A 25,002-nucleotide genomic window follows, 5' to 3' on the forward strand; every position below is an offset into this window, starting at 1 on the left:
AGAAAAAAGTGAGTTTGAATATCCATAGGAAGGTGAGTGCCTCTTCACTTAAAAATGTGCGTGAAGGGTATTATGTTATTTTTCATTTTCGATAGCAAGAGTTAAAAGAACCTCATATCAGCAAAGGTCATTAAGTTTTACGGTCTACTAAAAGCACCACAAACAAAACCATACACCATTGTGTGGCTTCAAAAAGGGTGGGATCTCCATGTCATCCAATATTGTTGTCCCCCCTCCAATATCAAGCCTTTAAAAAATGAGGTATTGTGTGATGATTCTCCCCTTGAATTTTTTGATTTTTTTTAGGAAAACCATACTTGTGGAAGTGTCATGATGTGCATGATACTAGACCTCGTAGAGTTATCATTACTTTGTCCATACATCTATAGAGGATAACAAAGGTAGCCTCACCAACTTCCATTTCTTTAATCACTGCTAAGAAATGTATTAAAGTCATCTCCCAAACGGGGAAATTTGTCTTCTTCCTAATTCACTCTCAAAGTAGGAGGAGATTGTGGCCGCATCTATGGCCTCCACACAGGGCTCCTTCATGAAGTATAGGCAAGTGGATAAGGTTGTGGAAGAATACAAGCACATCTTCTCCTCACCCACAGAGGTACATCTGCATTATCAAGTCAAATATCAATTGTTCTAACCCTCAGTCCACCTCTAGAAAATGGGTCAATATCTCACCACTCTCTTCTAAAAAAATTAGGAAATTAAGTTGTAGATCCAAGCTCTACTACAAAAAGGGCACATATGACTATTTTACTCACTTTATCAAAGCCAATTGTATTCGTGACGAAGAAGGATGAGATCTCAAAACTTTGCATTAATTATCAAACTTTGAAAAAAATCATGGCTAGGAACAATTACCTTATTCCCTGGATTGAAGACCTCCTTGACCAACTCAAGGGGGACAAGTACTTCAGTAATATTGATCTGAAGTCTAGGTATCACCAAGTCCCAATAGAACTAACTTGTGTGTGGAAGACTACCTTTAATTGTAAGGAGACTCTTTTTGAATGGTTGATAATGCCTTTTAATTTGATGAATTCCCCAAAAAAAATTGTGAGGATGATTAAGGGCATCTTCCATCCTTTCACCATATTTTTCATCATTTCATATCTGGATGATATCATCATCTTTAGCAAGATTTTGGAAGAGCATTTGCAATAGTTTCTATAGTTCCTTCACACTCTCTAGTAGCAGAAGCTATGTGCTAACTTGGAAAAATGTTTCTTCTAAATGGACAAGGTCTCATATCTAGGTTACATTATTGATAAGAAAGATGTGCTTGTGGATCTAGCCAAGATCCAAGTCATTCAAGATTGGTTTGCACTGACAACTCTAATAGATCTTTGCAACTTCTTGGGCCTCATTAATTTCTACCAAAGATTCATGTTAGGTTTCTTTTATATCACTTGTCTCTTAATTCAAGTTACCAAGGGTAGAGAAAAAGAGATTTTTGTTGGTTGAGTCACAATAGAACGTAATTGAATTGATGAACACTATAGTTTTCCTAAGAACACTGTGAAGTTTGTTGAAGAAATTGTAGAAGAAAAAAATGATTCTATATGAGATCAATAATGTGAACATGTTGTAAAAGAGTGAATCCCATTATAAAGATACACATACAGATAATGAAATTGAAACCACATTTGTAGCAACAACAACATGTGAGAAGAGCCTAGTAGTGAATGTTGAATTTGATTATGAAGCTAAATTATCACTAAATTATCATTTCTTGAATACTGGCATATGAAGCTCAACCCTGGTGAATATGAAAGTATGAAAATTTTGTTATTAATAAAATTGTAAGGAACAAAAAATATAAATATAGCCATGAAAAATGTTGAATCTTTTGAAATAGTGGAAGAGAAGATGAAAGAACATTGAGATATTGTTTTGGATCTTACAGAGTTCAAGATGCAATAGTTGGTGTACAAGTAGATGTAGAAAAGAAATAAAATAGAGAACAAAAGGACATATTGAAGAAGCATACCAAAGTAAACGTGAATTGAAGAAAAAGAAAAGGTTTGTAAAATCTAAAATTTGGAGAAGAGCTTATATAACATAAATCTAAGAACAACGTGCACCAACATCCATACATAAATCAAAATTTTGAATTGATCTAAGTATTGTAAGTCTCACTAAGAATTAGACTAACTAGTAGTGGTCATAATTGGGCGGAGTGTTGGTAGATAATTACTCCCATTTATTCCTAGAGAGTTCATAGTTTAAACCAAAGTTTTGAATTGATCTAAGTATTGTAAGTTTGGGTAAGACTTAGACTAGCAAGTAGTAGCGGTCATAATTAAGGGGGAGTGTTGGAGATACTTACTCCCATTTATTCCTAGAGAGTTCATAGTTTAAATCAAAATTTTGAATTGATCTAAGTATTGTAAGTTTGGGTAAGACTTAGACTAGCAAGTAGTAGCGGTCATAATTAAGGGGGAGTGTTGGAGATAATTACTCTCATTTATTCCTAGAGAGTTCATAGTTTATGAAAGTTTAAGTTGAGTCTGAATTTAGGAACAATTAGTCATGCATGTGTGAGCTAATATTAGAAAATCTATTCTTTGTGGTTTTGAGTTTATTTTATTATGTAGCTTCAAACAATTAACCAATTCTAGTTATAGAATAGAGATCTATTGTATTATTGTTTTTTTTTTCCTCTATCTTTTAGATATCATAATTTTATGAGACAAATAATTTTCACCTAAAATTAACTATTTTATAATTTTCCCGCATCATAAATCAATTTCCATAAATAAATTATCAACTTATTTGAAAAAAGCATACTCTAATCGAGAAATAAGAAATAACGTTAGCAACCTCAACAATTTTTACACTAAATCTTAAGTTCAATAAATCCATATCATACCATTTCATTAAATAAACATTTTCTACTATTAAAAATCATGAATTTATTTTCGAATGATCTTCGTCCATTGTCCCACATCTTAAATGAAATATATGTGACTCAATTATCCTACTTCTTGAACGGTCAATAAATCCATATCATACAATTTCATTAAATAAACATTTTCTACCATTAAAAATCATGAATTTATTTTCGAATGTCATTGTCCCACTTCTTAAATGAAATATCTCTGACTCAATTATCCTACTACTTGAAGGAAGTACTAGTGATTCATGTTTGTTTCACCCTAAATACTGGTAAAAAAATTCATGCTAATGTCTTCTTTCCTTAGTTATCTATTTATATTTAGTTTTGGTGCAATTCCCCATTTAGAGAAGTTATCTGTAGCCTCAGGATTACAAATGATTGGGAGAAGAATTGGCTCTTTTTCTAATTGAAACTCTGGAAGTCCCAATTTGTGTTAAATCTGAATTGGAGAAAACCCATTACATTACATTACAGATTTCCAATCCGAATTCTATTTATTGCATGTCTAGGATGATTCCTAGATGAAGTTGAAATTTGGTTTTGCATCGGTTAGAAGTAGTTATTGGTCTCCCTGCTAGCATATTTTTCATTTTGTTAGGATTCATATCTATCAGTCAATTTAGATTGATTTAGATGTTTTCATTTGCAAAAGAGAGAGCCAAGGGGAACTAATATAGCACTTGTATAGGTATATAATCTTGAGGTTAGGTTGCTTAACCTCTCAGATTAATTGCTTCTTTGTTGGTGGATTTATTTTAAAATAAAAAAATAATCATAATATTTACCAACAATAATATTAGCGTAATTATGGTGTCAGGAACTATATCATAAATTTCAATATATATCTAGCACAGCTATCGACAACTATAGTTGATTTACCATAAATAGATAGTGAAACCTTCATCACATTAGTGAAACCTTCATCACATTATAAAGTATTTTTCCTTCTCTTAATTTACCCATGTTCTTAATTTACCCATGTACTTGAGAACAATGGAGTTGATGTAATAAAGGTGGTTGAATTTGAGTCCTCTCTATTTTTATCCCAAGTACCATTTCTATGCACTTTCTACACAAAGACATACCTTTGTGATATGTAAAATTCTTATCTCCGTTGAAGCCCATGAATATCTACACGCAATATATCACTATTTATCAAAGGATTTTGTTTATTAAAGAATTAAATTAGAATTATTTATTAAAGAATATCTATAGCCAGTGAAACCTAACCCAATTTTACTCCGAGGATTTCCGTTCACAGCATGGAAAAACTTTCCATCTTTGTGGGAAGAGATGTGTTTTAAATACAAATCATTGTACTATGTGTTTTAATTATATTTTATTAATTAATTACACAGATAACATCAATTATAAACTTCGTATAAAAAGGTCACGAACTAAGTAGGTGCATTAACCAACACAAACATACCTTACAAATGCTAAGGAGCTCTGATGGAAATTTTAAGGAAAATCAAATATTGAATTGTCCATGCCACCACGGAAGAGGCCAATCAAAGAACAAACACTTTTGTGTAATGGTGGTGAAAATCAATTCAAATGCATGCAGGGAGGGAGGAGGGTAATCTGGGAGGCTGAGAAGACTGCGCGAAAGAGTTAAAACCATTAACGGAATTTCATCGAGAAGGTGCAAATCGTTTGGAGTTTAGCTAATGCGTAAACCAAAATCTAATATTATGTACTTTGGTTATATAATACTTTCATTTACAATATTTTACTTTCAGTTTGGTTATATATGTTCCCTTCTGCAATGCTAAAACGCTCATAAGTCATTAGCAATTTCATCCCAAAATGAAAGTACTATTTCAGCCATTTTATCCATAAATGAAAGCATTTTGTCAATGAGCGTGTTAAGTTTTTAGTTATATAAATAGAGGTGTTTATTTTAAATTGAAGTTTTTAAAATTTTAATTTAATTATCAATAATTATTAAAAATGGTTATGTTTATGTTTTTAATTAAATTTATTTATTTAAAAAAAATTCTTATGAAAATGTTTTATATGAACATGCGTATAGTTTTTTGGAGCACAAGATATTAGTAAATAATAATATTATAACAAAACTTATGTATAAATTAAGAATTTCTAAGATAAAACACTAAATGTCCATAATTAAGAACTACAGTCCATAATTAAGAATCTTACTTTAAATTTTACTATTTTCTTTAAATGTTTTAAATGCCACATGTATTATGAAATAAATGGTTTGTTGTTAATATGTCTTTACCAACAATTTAATTATGTTAATTTACTTTTACTTACACAATGACTTTGATAGGCATGTGCTCATTAGACTAAGCTAAATCTTTTGGTTAACTCACAACCAGACACCATACTAAGCTAAATCGTTTGGTTAAGTCACATCCAGATATACATTATATTTGTATTTTCCGTTGAGTTAAAAATGTTAAATGTCAAAAAATATATATATAAAAACTTAAGAAAATAAAATCACATTTTCCATATTTATAACCGAATTTTAAACAAACTATCAAAAAGAACTATAATATTGGTTTGTTTTAATGTTCAAACGAAAACGGGTTTATTTCTGTTGTTCCAAGAATACATCGTTATAATGCGATGAACGGAGTGGGGACTAATGATTATATTCTTACAAAACAAGTCTCGATAGAATATAATTACATGGCACATACTCCCGAGTTCAATAAAAGGAGTCGAATCCTGAAACTTTCAAAATAAACAAGAGCTAGGTTGAAATTTTAAAAGCTTTTACACAGAATCTGGTATGCATTTCTATGTGTCTATTGTAGAAGGCTTTAAATGGGATGGCGTGACCTTGATTTATAAGTGATGTACAACCAACGGACAGAACCACCACGGTCGATGCTATCAAAACCCCACGATTAGAAAACGTTGAGCTACACGAAGCAGGAAAGTCAGTTCCACAAATTTCCTTCCTTGCCTGCGCATGAGTTGATATTGGTGGCTCTCCAACCAATTTTTTGGCCTGCTCAGGTGCTTTTGCCTTTTTCCCTCGCAGCAATTCGTTTGATTTTTCCGCAGCTACAGTAGGCTTTTCTTTATCATCACCCTGTCGAATCGCCTCTGGATGTCTTGCGCTTTTATCGTCCTTACTGTCGGCAATACTTTTCAACATATGGTGAAAGTGTGTACAGACGGGTAAAGTATCTTGGTTAATGCGAAAAGGAATAAAATATATAATGCCGAGAATCATTGAGAGCGATCGTTGTAAGGAGGGTTTGGCATATATACATGCCTTACTGGGAAGCATTGAAGAACCACTTTATAAAATGCTAATAATTCTCGCAACCTCACACTGAAATGTATGATTTGAGGTTTCATAGAATCGTCATATATTAAACCCACAAGTATTACTGTTACTTACTTTGCCTTTTGGATTATACTTTCACGTGAAACACGTCTCTCTCATCCCCAAGCAAGACATCGTTTTACTTCCTCGTTTCGTAACTGCAAAGCCTTACCCCTGCTATTTTACAAATTCATATTGATGGGCCATAGCTTAAAATTCGTAACGTTTCTCAGGCCTAGAGTTATGGAGCTTGCTTTTAAAACACATAAATTGTCATTCCATTTCACCGAATAGAAGCTTGCATTAAAGGCGCTGGGAAACGGCTACAGCATCTGTTAAAATATTATTATTCCTGGTAATTGAAGAAACGTTGACATGAGAGTCTCCAGGTTGTGAAATCTAAAAGCTTTAAAAATATCCAGAGTGCTTACTGTTTTTGTCCAAAATACTTTAACTTAATTTTTTTTTAAGAAATTAATTTTATTTCTATTTTTTATTGGTTATTTGAGAATTTTTATGTTGTTTTAAAGATTTTTGTAAGAAAAATATAATAAAAATTGAAAAGAAAATTAATAATTACATTTAGTATTACCGTTTTAATAATTATATAAAAATTAAAAATATTTTATTTTATATGTATTTTTATTTTCCAAACATATGGAAATATGTATTACTAGAATTTTATAATGACAAATGTAACAATTACTTAAATTTTGAAATGAACAATAAACTCAAATTCTGTGCAGAAATCTGGACCAAAAGACCTCCCAAGAAGATAGATGCAGGTTACCAACTAAAAGATGTGCAGGAATTTGAAAAACTAATGAAAGTAAGTATATAACTATCATAAGTATATATCTATTTTAATGAAAGTAAGTATATAACTATCACAATATATCTATTTTAATATAATTGTTGACCGATGTTTTTACGATTTTGATTAGGATTTTCTGTTAAACTCTTTGAGTTTGAAAACTGATGAAATTCTACAATGTATATATCTAATTTGTTTTAATAAGGTGTAGTTTAATGTTTTTAATGTTTTTGTTATTTTGATTAGGATTTGTTGTTCAATTGTGTTTTAATAAAGGTGTAGTTAAATTAAGTAATAAAGGGGTAGTTTAATTATTTAATGTTTTTGTTATTTTGATTAGGATTTTTTTTTTTAATTTTTGTGATATTGTTATTTTTTGAATTTAAAATGATTTTTAAATGTATAAAAATTTTAGTATTTAAAAAAAAAATTATTCAAAAAATCTTATTAATTTTGGGTAATATCAATTACAAAAATAAAAAAACATTAATTTTGATTTAAATTATTTTTTATGTAAAAATTTATATATAAATATTATTTTAATTTTTTAATATTAATAAATATTTTTAAAGAATATAAATTAATATTTTAAAATTTTCAATATTAAAAATTAATATATTTTTTATTTTAAAATTTATCTAATACTATAATGATGTAATATTATAATATAATCTACCCGGATGCGGGTGCTCTTGAGGCTCATTCAATGCAGGTTCATGTTACGCCGGTAGCTGGATATGCACCTGGCGATCCTGCACAACACTCAATATCCTCCTGCAGTTGATATGAAATACTCTCGGTACTGGCAGCTTGTCAAGCATTTGGTATTGAATGCGCTCCCTGTTCGAGACTTGGCGCACGCTGTTATATTCATGGCTCCGTCTGTGGTTTCGGCTGTCATTCTTATCGTGTCTCTCTTCATCCGCCTGTCTCTATTCCTGCATCCCTGTGTTGCTCTGGTAGCTTGGTGGTTTCTCCGGTGTAAGTTCCTTACCTGGCTTGCCCACCCTCGTTCCTGTTCTGTCTGGTCCTGTTCATTTCTTTCCTCAGGTCTCTCTGTTCTCCTGAAGATGGTGCGCCGCCGTGGTTGCTCTTGTCGTGGAGGCACCAGCGGTAACCGAGGTCGTTCTCAGCCTGCTCCCCAGAATATCATACCTCTGGCTTCGGCTTCCCCGTCCTCTGATCATGGCAAGCCCTTCCCGCATAATTCATTCCAAACCACCCGCTTTAAATTTCACAGTCGGCTCAACAGACCAATTCTCTCAGCTAGCATTACAGTCATTTTAGCTGAGGAAGAAGACAGGCCCAGTAGCTCAGTTCATACCTCACCTTCGCAGTCTCACGATGACAGCGTGCTCCAAGGAGATGTGGTAGGAACTGTGTTTAATTATGATGATTTGCAGGTTGTAGGAACGTCCCTAAGCCTCCAGAAGATAATGCTCAGAACAATTTGACCGCGGTCGATGCGACACACCCATCTGATGGCAATCTAAATTTGGTAGCTCCTCCAGGTGGCAGCGACACGGGCGCTGGGGACAATGTCGATGACATGTGGATGGGCTCTCCTTGCCAGGTGGAGAAGGATGCTCGGGACCCTCTGCAAAATGCATGATACCTTCGATATCGCGCCTATTGATTGCAGCTCCCCGTCCGGTTTTTCTATCCTATGTGTTATGCTATTCTGGCTTTTGTCAACATGTTTTGTATCAGATATTGGCTAGGTATAGTTATCAACTATTATGGTCTTATGCTCTGTATCAGGTCTTGGCTCGGCAAGTCTATCACGCCCTTGTTTTTGTTAAGTTTTGCATATGGTTATCAGGGCAGCACAGAAATTATCATGGCCATGGTTCTCATCTGCTCTCAAATGTTGTTTACCATTTTGGCCAGCATTTTTTGTATGTATGGACTCTGGGAATTATGTATTGGGTCATCTCAATCCCGGAATTGGGTTACAGGGTTATCTGGTCATCAAGTTATCTGGTCTTATGGTCTCTAGGTCAGTGTTGTTGGATGGCTTCGGCCTCCTCTGAGGTCTTAACCTCTCTGTAAATATTTTCTCTTTATTAATAGATTTAGCCTTTACATAAAAATATATATATAATAATATAATCTACTACTTTAACGAGGAAATTTGTAATATGATAATATAATCTACTACTTTAGCGAGGAAATTTGAATTCATATGAAAAATTTATAAAATAATCAAATATATTTTGAAAATTATAAATTAAATAATAAAATTAATGTAATAATAATTATAGTAATACATAAATTTTAAAATAAAAAATGTATTAATTTTTAATATTGAAAATTTTCAAATAAATAAATAATTTTAAAATATTAACTTATATATTTATTAAATATTTATTAATAGTAAAATATATAATTATAATTATAATTATAATTTTTGTATAAGAGATCGATATTTTGCATAAAACGCAGGACAATGTAACAAATATGTATATTATTATATTTTTTTTGGGTTAAAAGATGTATATAATTATAATTTTTTATTATTAACAAAGTCAATTCATAAATTTAATAAGCTTTAAAATTATAGGGTGTGTGAAATCTAAAAGATTTGGAATCATCTCGTGCTTATGATTAGTAAAAGTTGACTTCACTTAAATTTAATGAAATTTGAGTGAAATCTAAGTGTGTATTTATTATTATCTAATTTTATCAAGTAAACTATTTATTTACTATTATCTAATCTTATTTTTGGATAGATTTTAAAGCATGTATTATGTAAAGTGTTTAAATTATATAGAGTGTGGTGTAGTGCTAGAAATTTAAAAACAATATAAATTTCATTAAATTGTATCGCATTTAAAACATGAGTATTACAAACAATTATATGGCTATTTATTTAGAGCAGAGAAACTTCCTCTTATATTTTTGGAGGAAGTTGAGAGCTATCCTCTCAATTTTAGGATTCTATCCTAACTTCCCTATCTCCTAATTAATTCTAGAATGACTGACTAATTCTAGAAAATCCTAGATTCCTTAATTAAATAATTACATAAAAATTAAGTATGAGATGCTCCTGCATTATACTATCCAAGAAGAAAAATTCCCTGTCCTTGTGAGTCTTGTTGTCGTGTCTTCCTAGATACCATATATAATTTTGTTCATGTTATTTTCCTTCTACATCTACTTCTCGAACTTTACTGTAACTCCACGCGTTCTTTTCTCGGTGCAAAACATTGGTCTTCACCATGTTTGTGCTGACCATTTCAAAAGGAATTTTACTAACCACGAAAACCATCAAAAGAAGAGTATATGACCAGACTAGTATACCTTCACTCTTATCCCATGCTTGTAAACTTGTTTCCTAAAGTCTTTTCTCTACTTCAATGCATTGATTGAAATTCTTCTTGATGTTTCCAACGAATTCTTCAACCTTCAAATTTACAACAACTTTTAGAAGTTGTCCATCCTCACATTTTATCTTTGGTTCATCATCCCTGATGGCATTCCATCCAAGTATTGTTCTTCATCTCTAATAAGAACAAAATTTCGATTTTTTCTCCTTCTTCATCTTTCTCAATCTTCACGACAGTTTCAAAAGATTGATCATCACTTGTATAAAAACCTTGGTGAGTTGCTTCCTCATACTTAGTTTCTCTGATTTTTTCCTTCAACCTGTATCTCACCTTTTGTCTTTGTTTCTTTAAAGTTGTATGATGACATAGAATTCTTTCTCATAAGAAGAGTATTTTTGCTTGGCTTGATTAATTTTTTCACTGTAGTAGGCAAGTGGTTTTCCTTTTTGACATAGAACAACTCCTATTGCAGTTCTACTGGAATCAGTCCCAACCTAAAACAACTTATTAAAATCTGGCAGTGATAAGTTAGGTTGTTCTGTGATATTTTTCTTTAGTAATTGGAAAATTTTATTAGCTACTCCTGTCAAATGGAATGGTTGATTTTTCTCCTTAATAGTTTCTACAATTGGATCACATATGCGACTAAAATTTTTTAATGATTTTTTTGTAGAAGCTTTCCAATCCATGAAAACTTCTTGCCTCTGAAATACTTTTTGGAATTGGCCAATTGATTATGGCCTTCACTTTCTCCTAGTCCATTTTTAAACCTTCCCTTGAGATTACAAAGCCTAGGTACAATAGTTATGTCTTCATGAAACTACACTTCTTTAGATTGATTAAAAATTTCTCCTATTGTAGCTTCATTAAAACCTTATTAAGATGTCTTAGGTGCTTTTCTTTTGATTCGCTGTAGATTAAGATATCATCAAGGTAAACTATAAAAAAAAATCCTAGTGAATTATTTTAAAACTTCATTCATTAGCCTCATAAAAGTGTTGGAGAATTGGTAAGTCCGAAGGGCATTACCAACCATTCATATAAACCATTATTAGTTTTAAATGTTGTTTTCCATTCATCACCTTCTATGATTCTGATTTGATGATATCCACTTTTTAAATCTATTTTAGAAAAATATGTAGCATCACTTAGACAATATATAAGATCATCAATACGGGGTAATGGAAGCCTGTATCTAATTGTGATTTTGTTGATTGCTCGAGAATATGTGCACATTCTCCATCCACCATCCTTATTTGGAGTTAATATTGTTGTAACAACACACAAACTTAAGCTTTCTTGAACAAGACCTTTATCTAGCAAGTCTTGCACTTGATTTTTAATCTCTTCATTCTCTTTGGAGTCATTATGTAAGCTACTTTGCTTGGAAGCTAGCACCTGGAATGAGGTCAATATGATGGTTATTACTTCTAATGGGAGGCAATTCATCAGGTAAGTCATCCACTACAATATCAATAAATTCATTCAACGTGTTTTTAAATTTACCTCCTCATGCCTGATTTCTTGAAGAAATTATTTCCCACTAAGTAACATTGCCCTGGATTGGTATTTTTCTCATGCCTTTTCATTCTTCAAAGGAAAAAGTACATGTTTTTCACCATCCTTCCATCATGCATTTCTTTCTTGTCATATTGCCATGGCCTTCCAAGTAAGATATGACATAAATCCATAGGCATAACATCACAAAGAACTTTATCCTTATAACTTCCTATTTGAAACTCCACTTCACATTGTTCATTAACTAGTTTTTGATGTCCTTTTTGCAACCATGAAACCTTGTAAGGAGTAGGATGTTTAGTTTTTCTTAAATTTAACTTTTATACCATTTCAGTAGATACTAAATTATCAGTACTCTGATTATCAATGATAAATTCACAAAATTTTCCTCCTCATTTACAAATTGTTTTGAATAATGTTTTTCATTGTGTGGGTTCCTTTACTTATTCTTGAGATTTACATAAAATTATTTTCATCATTAAGGATTCATTAGTTTCAAGTGCATTTTCATGTGTAGAGGATTGTACTCTTTCTGTATCAGTTTGTGTTATATGTTTGCTTCCTTGACTAGAAAATCTTTTTGTACATTCAATAGCCTTATGACCAGCTTTCTTACATATATAACATCTTACCATAAAAGATCGACCTTTGTCCTTGATATGGTCTTTGTCCTCTGAAGTCTCCTCTTGATGATTCTTCTTGTTGTGAACTATTGCCTTCTTCCCTTTGAATTCTTCCACTAAAACTTCCTCTAATTGATTGTCCTCGACTTGATGATCATATGCTTCATCCTCTTTCTCTTTGACTCTGCTTTCTTGCCAACTTTTCTTCAAGCTTAAGAGCTATCTGGTAAGCTTCTTCAACCATTTTTAGAGACAAAATATTCAATTCATCTTGTATTTTGAATTTCAACCCATTAATGTATCTAGCTATTTTTTCTTCATCGGTTTCCAGATGACCAGATCTTATACTCAATCTAAAAAAATCCTTTGTATATTCTTTTACAGACATAAATTTCTTCCTAAGATTTTACATCTGGCGAAAGAGATTTAATTGATAATCTCAAGGAAGAAATTTACCTTTGAGTTTAGCCACCATCCGATTTGAACTACTGATCTTTCCTTTATTTCAATTTCTGCTTTCATCTTGCATGCTCTCCCACCATAACACAGCATGTCCCTTTAATATAGTCACTGTAAACTTAACCTTCTTCTCATCCGCTATACCTTCATAGTCAAAATATTTGTCGATGCCACTGATTCAATCGATCAATTCTTTAGGATTTAAACTACCTTCATAGATAGGCACATCCAATCTTGGCTTGGCACTTATTGCCCCAATCATCTTGACCATCTTCTCTTCTGGAGTTTCTTCTTCAGCTTTCTTCTACTTCACTAATATCACCGATGTCGACATCTCTTTGACGTGTTGTCTCCAGTGCGTCCAATCTGGTTCTAATATGTCTTACATCATCAAGCAAGACTTGATTTGCAGATGGTCTTCCTCGACAATTCCAACTTCTCTTGCTCCTCTAACTCTATGAGCCATCTTTTAATAAAAACAATAATTCCTTACAGATTCGTATGCAAATCCTTCCTAACTCTCAACTTTATTTTTATGATATATTTACCCTTTGCCTCCACTTAAAATTACAAAACTATTTTCTTTATCATCCACGTATATGAAATATAGAACTATAATTTTAAATACAGAATACCACCATATATAAAAACAATGCACTACACATCCACTTATTCTCTCATACGTTTTTATTTAAGTCTTAGAAACAAATAATTCACTTAGCTTTAATAAAGTTATTTCCCACACATATGGACCAACGTACCAAAGTGAAAATTGATATGCACCAACTTACCAAGTGAAAATTAATTCACTTTTACTTTAATGCTATCTACTTTGTTCAAAGATCTCGAATTGTAGACTCAATCCGATTTTTTTTATTATGGTATTTTTATGATATATTTACCCTTCTACCTCCACTTAAAATTACAAAACTATTTTCTTTATAATCCACGTATATGAAATATAGAATTATAATTTTAAATATGGAATACCACCATATATAAAAACAATGCACTACACATCCACTTATTCCCTCATACGTTTCTATTTAAGTCTTACAAACAATTAATTCACTTAGCTTTAATAAAGTTATTTCCCACACATACGGACCAACATACCAAAGTGAAAATTGATATGCACCAACTTATGATAATTAATTCACTTTTACTGTAATGATATCTACGTTGTTCAAAGATCTCGAATTGTAGACTCAACCTGATTTTTTTAATTATGGTATTGGACACTCCCCTTATAGTCGACAGCTTTCCAACATTTGCTGCATTTACACAACTATTTCATGCCGGACGCAGGTTACTCCTCACACATTGGCTGATATTCCTCCACCATACATCGATCAATACGCAAAGATTGTGCTCCTACCCATAATGCTGGCGCAGGTCCTCAAACAGGTCACCGAAGAAATTTACACAGCGTACGGTTTTTTTAATGATTGCCACATAAAAAAAAGCTTGATCTCAACGAAATTATCAGCGGCTCGATCTCACTAGCACACCATATCCTATTTCTGATCAAAATCGATCACTTGCTCGAGCCTTACGACCGTCGTATCCCTCCTCTGATACCAAAAATTTGGTGCAGCGCTCGAAACTTAAAAACAATATAAATTTCATTAAATTAAATGACACTTAAAACATGAGCGTTAGAAACAATTAAATGTCTATTTATTTAAAGGGGAGAAGTCTCCATTATTTCCTCTGGAGAAACTTCCTTCTAGATATTTGGAGGAAGTTGATAGCTATTTTTTCAATTTTAGTATTCAATGTTAATTTCCTTATCTCTAATTAATTCTAGAATGGCCTACTAATTTTAGAAAATCTTAGATTTTTTAATTAAATAATTACATAAAAAATAAGTATGAGATGTTACCAATCAAAGTGTTTATTATTAAAATACTAAGTAAAGTCTTTATTTATTATTATCTAATCTTACTTTTACGTAGACTTTAAAGTATGTATTATGTAAAGTGTTTAAATTATATAGAATGTTTATTATTCAAAAAATTAATTTTAAATAAGTATTTAAAAGAGTATATTTTTTTTTAACATCAAAGTTTAAGAGAATGATCTTCTTTATGTGTTTATTCGATTTAGGTTAGAGTTTTTGTCTTTTTATTTCGCTCTATTAGATTGTCGGTGAAGGCAAGAGATGAAGAAGCCAAGTAAAATAAGAGGTCAAGAAGCGAAGTAAAATAGGGTTGAAGTAACTGAGTTAGTTTGGTCCATAAGATAACCTAGCAATTGTATCACATGTTTTAAAGGAAACACCGTAAGGTGGGGGCATAGGAAAGAATAGCATAGAAGATAGAAGAAAGAAAATTATGCAATTTTATTTATTTACTAGCATTTCTGCGAGATAAACTTTGTAGAAATCCTTTAAAATACCTTCAATGCTCTTCCATGATTATTCCACTTAGTGTCATCTCTCTCTCCCAACTATTCTTGATATGGTGAATGCATTGAAAGAGTGTCCATGAAAACCATGGTTTTGGTGGCTTGGAGCTAAGTTGGCATTGATGATAGGAAGAAATTTTGAGGATTTGAAAGAAAGCTTTTATACTCTGGATATGTTTCATTGGGGATGAACTTTCTCATAGTATGGGTTTCTTAGGTACATACCCTCCATATGGGTATTGTCCAAAATTCAAAGGAACATGTTGTCTTGATGCCATCCAAATTATTTTAGTCAAGATCCTTGTGAGATCTTCCTTTGTCTCCAACTTTAGCCACCTACCACTTAGATTATTGTAGTTAAGGTACCTGATAGATCTTCCTTTGTCTCCACCTTTAGCCACCAGTGTGCATGTAATAATATCTAGAAAGAGTGTTCCCAGATTGTTGTGGAGAAAGTCAATTATGAGTAAAGAGGGCATGTGGTTGTGTACATGCTAGAAGAAATTAGGAAGGGGCTAATTTCTAGAAAAGTGGAGTTGAAGATAAAGCACCATTGCAGAAGGTGCATGTGGAATATTTTGGTTCTTCTAATACATTTTGTGTTGAGTTTGGAAATATGAAAGATCGAGTATGTAAATGTTTTTTATTATGATCAAGACCAAAAGATCAGTGACTAGGAAGAAATTGAGTATTTCCTTGAAAGTGATGAGATGAACACTGCATCTAGTTTGTGCACAGATTCAACGGTTACGAAAAATGGGAAAGTTACAATGTATAAAGGCAACGAACTTGCAGTGTCAAAACAACAAAACATGTTTAAGAAATGATATTGGTACCTAAAGGGAAAGATGTAATAGGAGAGTACCCCAACTTGAGGCAACAATGGGTGGTTATTTATGAGGCTTTTAATTCATCGATTATTGATGGAGAATGGAATATGAAAGTAAATTCATGTTTTTACCGTCTCAAATTAAACCGCATTCCTTGCAAGTGAGTTTGCAAGCAAGGCCTCCATGTCAAAGCACCTTTTTTTGTCATATGAAGTTGCACTTAACTCCATGGAGTACTTGTCCAGTGTAAAAATTAACACCTGTATTAATGAAGCCATGTACAAGATGAAATCTCATAATCATTTATCCTAATCATTAATATTGGGTTAAACACATTGGTACCTGATCACTTTATTCTAAGAGTGTTCAGATTCATCTCATCTCTTCACACTTAATAGATTATATTAGGTATTCAAAGGTGAATTTCTATCATTGGTGGGTCCCATTGTGTCCATTAATGGTTTTCCTCATCAAATGGTACTAAATTAGTTTCTTCTATGCTTCAAATTACCTCTCATATTCATATATTATAGAATCATAGCATTGATAGGTTTGGATTAAAGACATTGGGCCTAGGAAGAAATTACTCATTTTTCTACCCCTCCCAAGTTCAGGTGGGGTATATCATTACTATTTGAAAACTGCGAAGGCTATATTGGCACTCTCATTAGTGCTAGATATTGTGACATATATCCACATTATATTTTCTCATCTCTATGATATATTTTATAACATGGAGCCCACATGTACTTCCTAATGGCCATGGTATTGCATATTATTACATGGAACCAAAACATATTTTGCCAATAGTAATCAATTTTTCTCTCTTTTACTGAGAATGGGTATGCCTACCTCAAGGATGATTTATATATCTAATTGGTTGACGACTAGTTGTAGGTACTTCTAGGTCTTTGATCTAATAGATGTTTACATATGCCACTCTACTCACCATGAATTTCTTAATCTATTTTAGCCATCAGTTCTTTTTATGACCTTATACATTAGCAAGCATATGTTATAATTATATTTTCCACCATAGGCCTTGCAAGGAATTTACTAGATGATATGAGGCTAAAATTAGATAATTGAGTAATTTCTCATAATTATTTCAGAAGGGAGTAATTATGTTGTCACTATTTCATATGAAATAATTTCTTTTCTTTCATAATTAGAAAAACTCATAATTGAAAAAACATTCATATTGAATTGGGAAAAGTTGATAATTGAGTGTGGAACATGAGCAAAAGTATCATAATAGGGAAAAGATCCATTACAACTTAGACAAAATATGATAATTGAACATGGAACATATCTATGAATTGCAATTGCCTGGTTCACGTGCCATGACCTTTATCCACCTAATTCACACACCATCAAGCCTATCTCCAATATGTTGTAAATTCCTTCAAGAAGATGTGAAATTCTGAGATAGGCAGACCTAAAATTTAAGAGTGGAAATTTTATTGCAACAGAGTCACTACCTAAGGAAGGTGTCTCCGAGGCCAAGGAACAAGGACAATATTCAACCAAGACTCTAGGTATAATATGGTTGTTATAATGCTATTATCTCTATATTAATATGGATATACATGATTTGTCCTTGCATCATATGTTGTATTCAATTCTATATACTATATCTATTTTTTCTTCAATATATTAGGTTATATTTAGTTGTAATCAACATTCCTACTTGCTTGAAAAGGTTAAGAATGACATTTATTTTATGTGTGTGTAGGTAGAATGTAATAGGAGATGGATCGTTAAATCTCTAGAGTTACATCAATAAACTCACATGAGAACAACCTTCAAGAAAAGGGTATGTGCCATGACTCATCTTCTCATAGCAAGGAATTATATTGATTGCAATAGATCTAGAAGGATTTTGTGTAGTGATCTATCATCCTCTTCATCTCTGATCTCATTAGATCAAAGAATATATTTTTGTATCTACAAGAAAAAAATTCTACAACAATTGGACATATATGAAGGATCCAAGAATGAAACCATGTGGATATTGGTCTCAATATAATTTCTTTTCTTACCATTTTTTATAGTGAGTAGGAGGGAACCAAAGTATGTAATAATTCTCTTTTTGAATGTCTAAGGTTCAATAAAAATAACAAATTGATCTAACAAAAGATAATGGAGAATTTTGCTATATAATATGTTTTGTATTCACTTGCGTCATTGTAATGTTATATTCATTTCTTTCATTGTGTGAGTCTTATTTTGCAAGTCACTAGTCTATATGAGTATCAAATCCATGATATTTCCATGAAAAGTATGAGTTCCCTTATGATTTTTTTGAAGGAATTTTCTAAGAACTTTTAAAAATCCCCATAGAGTCTCCCCTATGAATATACTCTATTTATTTCTATAAGAATGATAATTCTTTTACATCCCTTATCCCTTATCTTATGAAGCATATTTTTGTCATGTTCAAATTAATCATAGATTCTATTTCAAATTAGTTATAGTGTCTAAGATGATGAAACTTAATGGGATATTCCAACTATAAGATCTATACATTTATTATATTTTCTTTATTTATTGATTTAGATTTCATTTTTATTATCATTCACAAATTCTTAATGGGATATTCCCACTATAAGATCTATACATTTATTATATTTTCTTTATTTGTTGATTTAGATTTCATTTTTATTATCATTCACAAATTTATTTTTCAATCAGTTATCTTGATAACTTTCCTTCTACTTTGTACTTAGCACCTTCCAAGTGCAATTTCAACAAAGTCACTTCACTTATAATGTTAAATATTCAGAAATCATATATGTGTGTGTGTGGGGGGGGTGCCTTGACCTATACGAAATTTGAACCTTGAATCTTATGGTTTATAGAATATTTAATAACATGTTGAAAACCAATTGATTTATTCCAATGGACTTATTTTTATGAATTTTAAAAATAAAACCCAAACCCAAAATAAAATTAATGGTTGAAAATAGAAAATTAAATACTACAATTTTTTTTCTATATTTTAATTTATTTAATCATTTTCTAACAACAAAAATGAATATATTCAAATCATTAAATATCATCCTAGAATAAAATTAATAGATAAATCATCCCAAAAAATAATTATAATGAATAAATTTACATAAAATTCATTATATATAATTTTCCCAACCTTTATAATTTAATTATTTTTCAACATTTTTTCTTTACTTATTAGATTTCTAATAATTTTATTTATTTTGTTTCATATTTATTATACTTAAATATAACAACAAAATTAGGGCAGCTTAGTCCCTACCACTCAAGCTACAAATTATGCTTTCAAAAAATTACAAATTAATATATGAAGTGGAAAAATTAATTGCTTACTAAGGAGCAAACACTTGCATAAATAATCGTGGGTAGTAACTCTAGGTAACTATAATATATGGTATAAATTTGAAAAGCAATGTAAATGATATAATGATGGGAAATAATTCTAGTTAACTATACTATAGAGTATAAATTTGAATAAAAGTGTTCAAAAAATTTAAGTTTTTAAGTTTTCAAATATCAACAACCAAATTTTATGTTTATAAATTTTCAATATTAATAATAGATTAGGTTAGATCTATAAAATATATATCTATAATAAAATAGTATAAATATAGTGATGTAAGTTTTGTATTTTGTTTATATATATATAATTATATAATTTTATTTTATATTTTATATTTTTGATTTAAAGTTTGCAAATCACATTCACTAGTTTTATTTTCTTATTTTTAGTGTAGAACATGTATCTTTCCAATTTATTTATTGAATTATATTAAATTAGTTTAACTTATATTTAGAATAAAATATAATATTAAAAAACATTTTAATAATGCTAATTGAATCTTTTATCTTACTAAATTTATGTTAGTAACTAACTGTTATATAAAAAATAAAAAAAATTGAGTTTTGTTGTATATTAAAATTAAAATTCAAATCCTATTATTAATAAAGTTAACATTAATATATCTCTTAAAATTAAAAAATAAATATAAAACAAATCATCGTTTAAAAATATATTACAACTCCTTTATTTAAGCCTCTTCAACTATACACCTAAAGCGAAGCCCTATAGAAGGAAATCTGAAGTGGAGATCGTTTATTATTTTAGAATGGGAAAACTTGCCATTAAATGGTGGTAGACCTTGAATCGATTTTACAACGTTACACGCCCGAAACAGTCGATGTAAGATTGAGAATTTGTGAAGACCATTTGAGACGAAACGGTAAATGATCGTACAATTATCCAAACATCCTTTTTGCTCCATCTTGCAATGATCATGAAAAGTAGTGGATGGAAATGGGGGGCGTGGTTCCTCTTTTCCATTATTCATCCTCTGTATCATTGGAACGGGGATTGCCACAAATAAGAACCAGATATGAGATAAATAAAGAAACACAACGATCCTTCAGTCATGTAAAACGACATCTGTAACTTAAATTTTTTAATTAGAAAGAGAAGCATATAGATTCAAAAGTGAAAGAGAATTAAAGAAATTCCAAAGCATATGTTGTATGATCAAATGTGCACTGCCGATAGAAAGTGCACATGCCTATAGAAAAATTGTTGATTGATCATTAAGAAATTGGTATCGCCACTGCCAGGTCTGCAACAATTCTTTGTTATTCGATTTTCCACAAATAACCTAATTGAAGTTATATGCAAATCAAAGGTATCATCCATTAACCAAAAAACGATCAAGGAAAGAAACAACAAACCCAAATTTATCATTGTATAGACATATCTCATCCCAACTGTCTTGGGTAAAACTCGCAGAAAATAATTACTAAGAGTAACTATTGTGATAAAAGTTGCACAAATCTCAGGAATGGCCAGAACATGTGTTCCAGGAGTCAATGGAAGGAGTGCACTGTATTACAGTTTAAACAAAGCAAAAAACCAAACTTGGAAGCTTTGTAAATAAATTTAAACTGGACATACTTGAAAGATTCGTAAACAAATTTAAAGAAATAGAGATATTTGGGAGTTTGGTAAACAAATTCAAATAAGTAAAGATATTTGGGAGTTTGGTAAACAAATTCAAATAAGTAAAGGTATATCTAAACCAACAACACTAAGTAGATAAAAAGAAATTGCAAAATCTTTCAATAATTTTGAGAAATTTTAGATAAGAGTGATTTGCTACAACTTGGTGGGGGCAATTCTTATGATTAAGCTTCCTGCAAAAAGTTTAAGAATTGTAATTCATCTAGCATATAAATTTTAGAAGTTTTATTTATGATAATCTTAGCAGTTTATTGGTTAAGTTTTGGAAGGTTTATTGGTTATAAGTTTCCGAGATTTTTCTTTTTTTTTATTCTGATTTTTTCCAAAAACTTAGTAAAGGCTTGTCAAAATCACAAATTTAATTTGTAAACTATCCACATTATAAATATTATAGATTTTCCACACAACATAATTTTTATATATAATCAAAAACTATTTTTAAACCACAAAAATCATAATTTAAAAGGAAAAAAATGAAATAAATTCCAAAAAAAAATAAACTCCAAAGTTATAATGTTTAGATATTCTCATATGATATAGTTGTATGCTTCAAAAGTACATATTTAATTTATAATTAGAAATGTCTTCTAAACAACCGTAATAACTTCAAAATGGCTTTGACAACATAAATTTTAAAAATTTTATTTAACTAAAAAATTACTTAAATTAAGTCCAAAAGAAGAATGGCATCATAATACCACATTTCCGTATCCCTCAGTCTAGACGATATGTTTGGAAACTAAAGACTTCGTGTTGAGTAAGAAAATATTCATGCAATTGCAAGCATGGAGTGATATTAACGTGACTATTTGTTTTCATTTATTTTATCAAATTGTTCACAAGCTTCTATGACACTGCCAAATCAATCAATATACAAATGGTAATTTTGTAGCAAAATGAAACAAACAACAACGAGAGGTTTGCGCCAGTTTGGAACACATCGTGACAAAATAACATGTTTTAAACTCCAGAAAAATCAAAAGAATATGTAATATAGAAGTCCATATAGAATCATATAAAATAGAAGTTGTGTCCAGGCGCCGAAAGATACTTTTACCCCCTTTCCTCTGCGTGTCTATGGCCATTTGGAACCTATATATATATATATATATATATACCAGGAACTGGTAGCCGAATCTCACATAGCTGGTAGCAGAAAATCCCTCCCATTATCTTCGTGAGCATGGCTGCTTGCCCAAGTCGTTTTATCCACCAGTAGCTCCCTAGGGAACCTCGGATAACCCCACTTTCCATATATTCCAGAGCAGGGAAGAGACGGCCTCCATCGGTGTAACAACTTTGCTTGGAAGTAACTAGTCTTGAAGGGATTGTTGACTGCTCCAACTAGAATAGTTGTGATGTTGATGATCATCCTATCGATGCGCATGTCTCCATTTGGTGCCACCGAGGAGTCTGGGGTCCATAGATGGGCTGATGAAATAGCCACGCACATTCCGAGTTCCTTACCCAGACATAGGGTAAATGAACATTCTTCCTCAACAAGAGATTAGTGTGGAATGCATAGCTCATACAAAATACCTCCACAATAACATCATTGTAGATTCTCCAAGTGCTGTGTTCTTCCGAGAAGAACCCGACCTGAATCTTGTTTTTAACAGCCTTGACCCTGGACCTTGCGCATAATTAACCTCATTCCTCATGTTTAGATCTTTTCGCGACAGGTTGTGTAGGGGAGGATTAATTGATTAATACTGGTAAAAGGATTTCATAACTGATATCGGTCAAATTAATCTGATGGCTCAATTTATTTCTATCTTCTAACACTCGAATCGATAGCACACAAAGGTACACATGGCATGGGAGGGGAGTTCTTCCCAAAGGGAATGCCTTACGACATAAATATATAAGTATACAATGCAAACGAAATTAAATGGAATTAGCATAAGGGTTAGGAATGTTGGAAGTAATGCTTCCATGTGTTGTGTGTTGGCATTATGATACAAGTGTTGTCCTTGATGGCAACTCACTCACACGTCAGCTCAGTTTTGATGAAAGGAAACCCATAGTGTAACAGATCCATTCAGATGTAACAAGGCATTGGTACAGAAGAACAAGAAGATGGACCTAAAGTCTACTAATCAAAATGAAGAAGTTGAAGGTAAAGGATGGTGAAAAACAATTTAAGATGTATACGCAGGTCCACTTAGTCAAAACAACGTATACACGCAGGTCCACAGAACAAAAAATGCATATACGTATACATGCACTCCCGCAAGAGGAAAAGTGCGTACAGGTTGGAAAATCAAGGAATTTCAAGAGTAGAGAATAGCAGGGGTCAATACCACGGTATTAGCCTACAATATTGAGTGGAGTAATGACTATTTGATCCTGCCCAAGAATACCACGGACCCTAAGTGCTTTTGGTTCGAGGTATTTAGAAAAACCTAAAACTATATAAGGAGGAGAAGATCATAAGGCCATGGTGTGCAAGTGAAAAGGGTTTCTAAGGAATACTTCTATCTAAAGTATATTTTATGTTGCAGGGGCTGTGTTGGTGATTTGATCTGAAATATTTTGTGCACCTTGAATTCAATGTTGGATTAGGATCATGAGACCTGAAATGACTTATCATTTAATGATCTGATATTGGTTGGGCCAGATCTAATTGTGTACACCTGTTTTATTCTTTAAATGTCATGATCTGGGTTTGTCTGAAATCTGGAATAGCAGTGAAGTTATGAGTTAATATTTGTAGATTTGTACGTTGGTTCACTTTGGAAAAGTAGTGTATACGCACCGACTCGGTTAATCCAAGTAGTGTATGTAAAAGAAAAGTATGTTGTTCAAAGATGACTGATCTGTTTTATCAGTACTATTGTTTTACTGTTGTCTATCAATGAAGTCTTCTTAGATCTGAATGTAAAATTGAATGCACAAGGAGTTTAATATCTGATTGATTGATTGTATAAGTGAGAAGGGTAATCTCTGCTACTGCTAGTGTAAGGCTCTGTAAATTGATAGTAGATGTTCAGTATATTGCTGGTTGGTACATACTTGATTCAGAAGTTTTATGTTTCAGTAGTTTTAAAGGTATACACAGGTTTGATTAAAGGAAGTAGTGTATACACATAGGTTGGGTTTAGTAAAGTAGCGTATACATTCTGATGCATGATTTTTGAGGTTGCAGCTGGTTCTGAATGATGATGCAGGTTTTTGGGTTCAACACAGTGTTTTTGGTACAGTGATCTGATTGTTCAGATTAACTGATTGTTGGTTGATGCAGTTTGAGTTTCAAAGTTTCTGATGGGTCCAGTATGAAAATTTGATGAAATGAGGCCTTCATGTGTATTGTTGTGTACCAGGAGCATCCAGTCTGAAAATTTATGAAACATGGTCCCTGGAGGAAGAGATAAGGTTGTAGCCTTCTGTATGCTGATACCTACATACTAGAAAAGACATTGGCTAGTACAAGAGATAGGGGGTTGTAGCTCCCTTCTAGTAGAAGCTGGAAAATGAGAGAAGGATGTAGTCTTCTGTAGGTGGGTGCCTGCGTATTGGTATGAGTTTGAACCAGTACAAGAATGTAAACAGATTTTCTTATTATTAAAATAAGACAGAAACAACAACAACAGGTGGTTATCACCCACATTAGGTTTCCACCTTAAATCTTGGTGTTCATGTGTGTTACTTATGTGTGACGGTTATTCTATTTTTTTACTGCACTATTTAATAAGTTACTGATGCACTGGTTATAGATCAACACATGATAAATTAACTAAATCACAAGTTCTTTGGGTATACGCTGGTTTCACTAA

The sequence above is a fragment of the Pinus tabuliformis genome, chromosome 1_2 (assembly GCF_031772625.1).
Source record: "Pinus tabuliformis cultivar Carrire ecotype Pingquan chromosome 1_2, CPIR1, whole genome shotgun sequence".
Lineage (NCBI taxonomy): Eukaryota > Viridiplantae > Streptophyta > Pinopsida > Pinales > Pinaceae > Pinus > Pinus tabuliformis.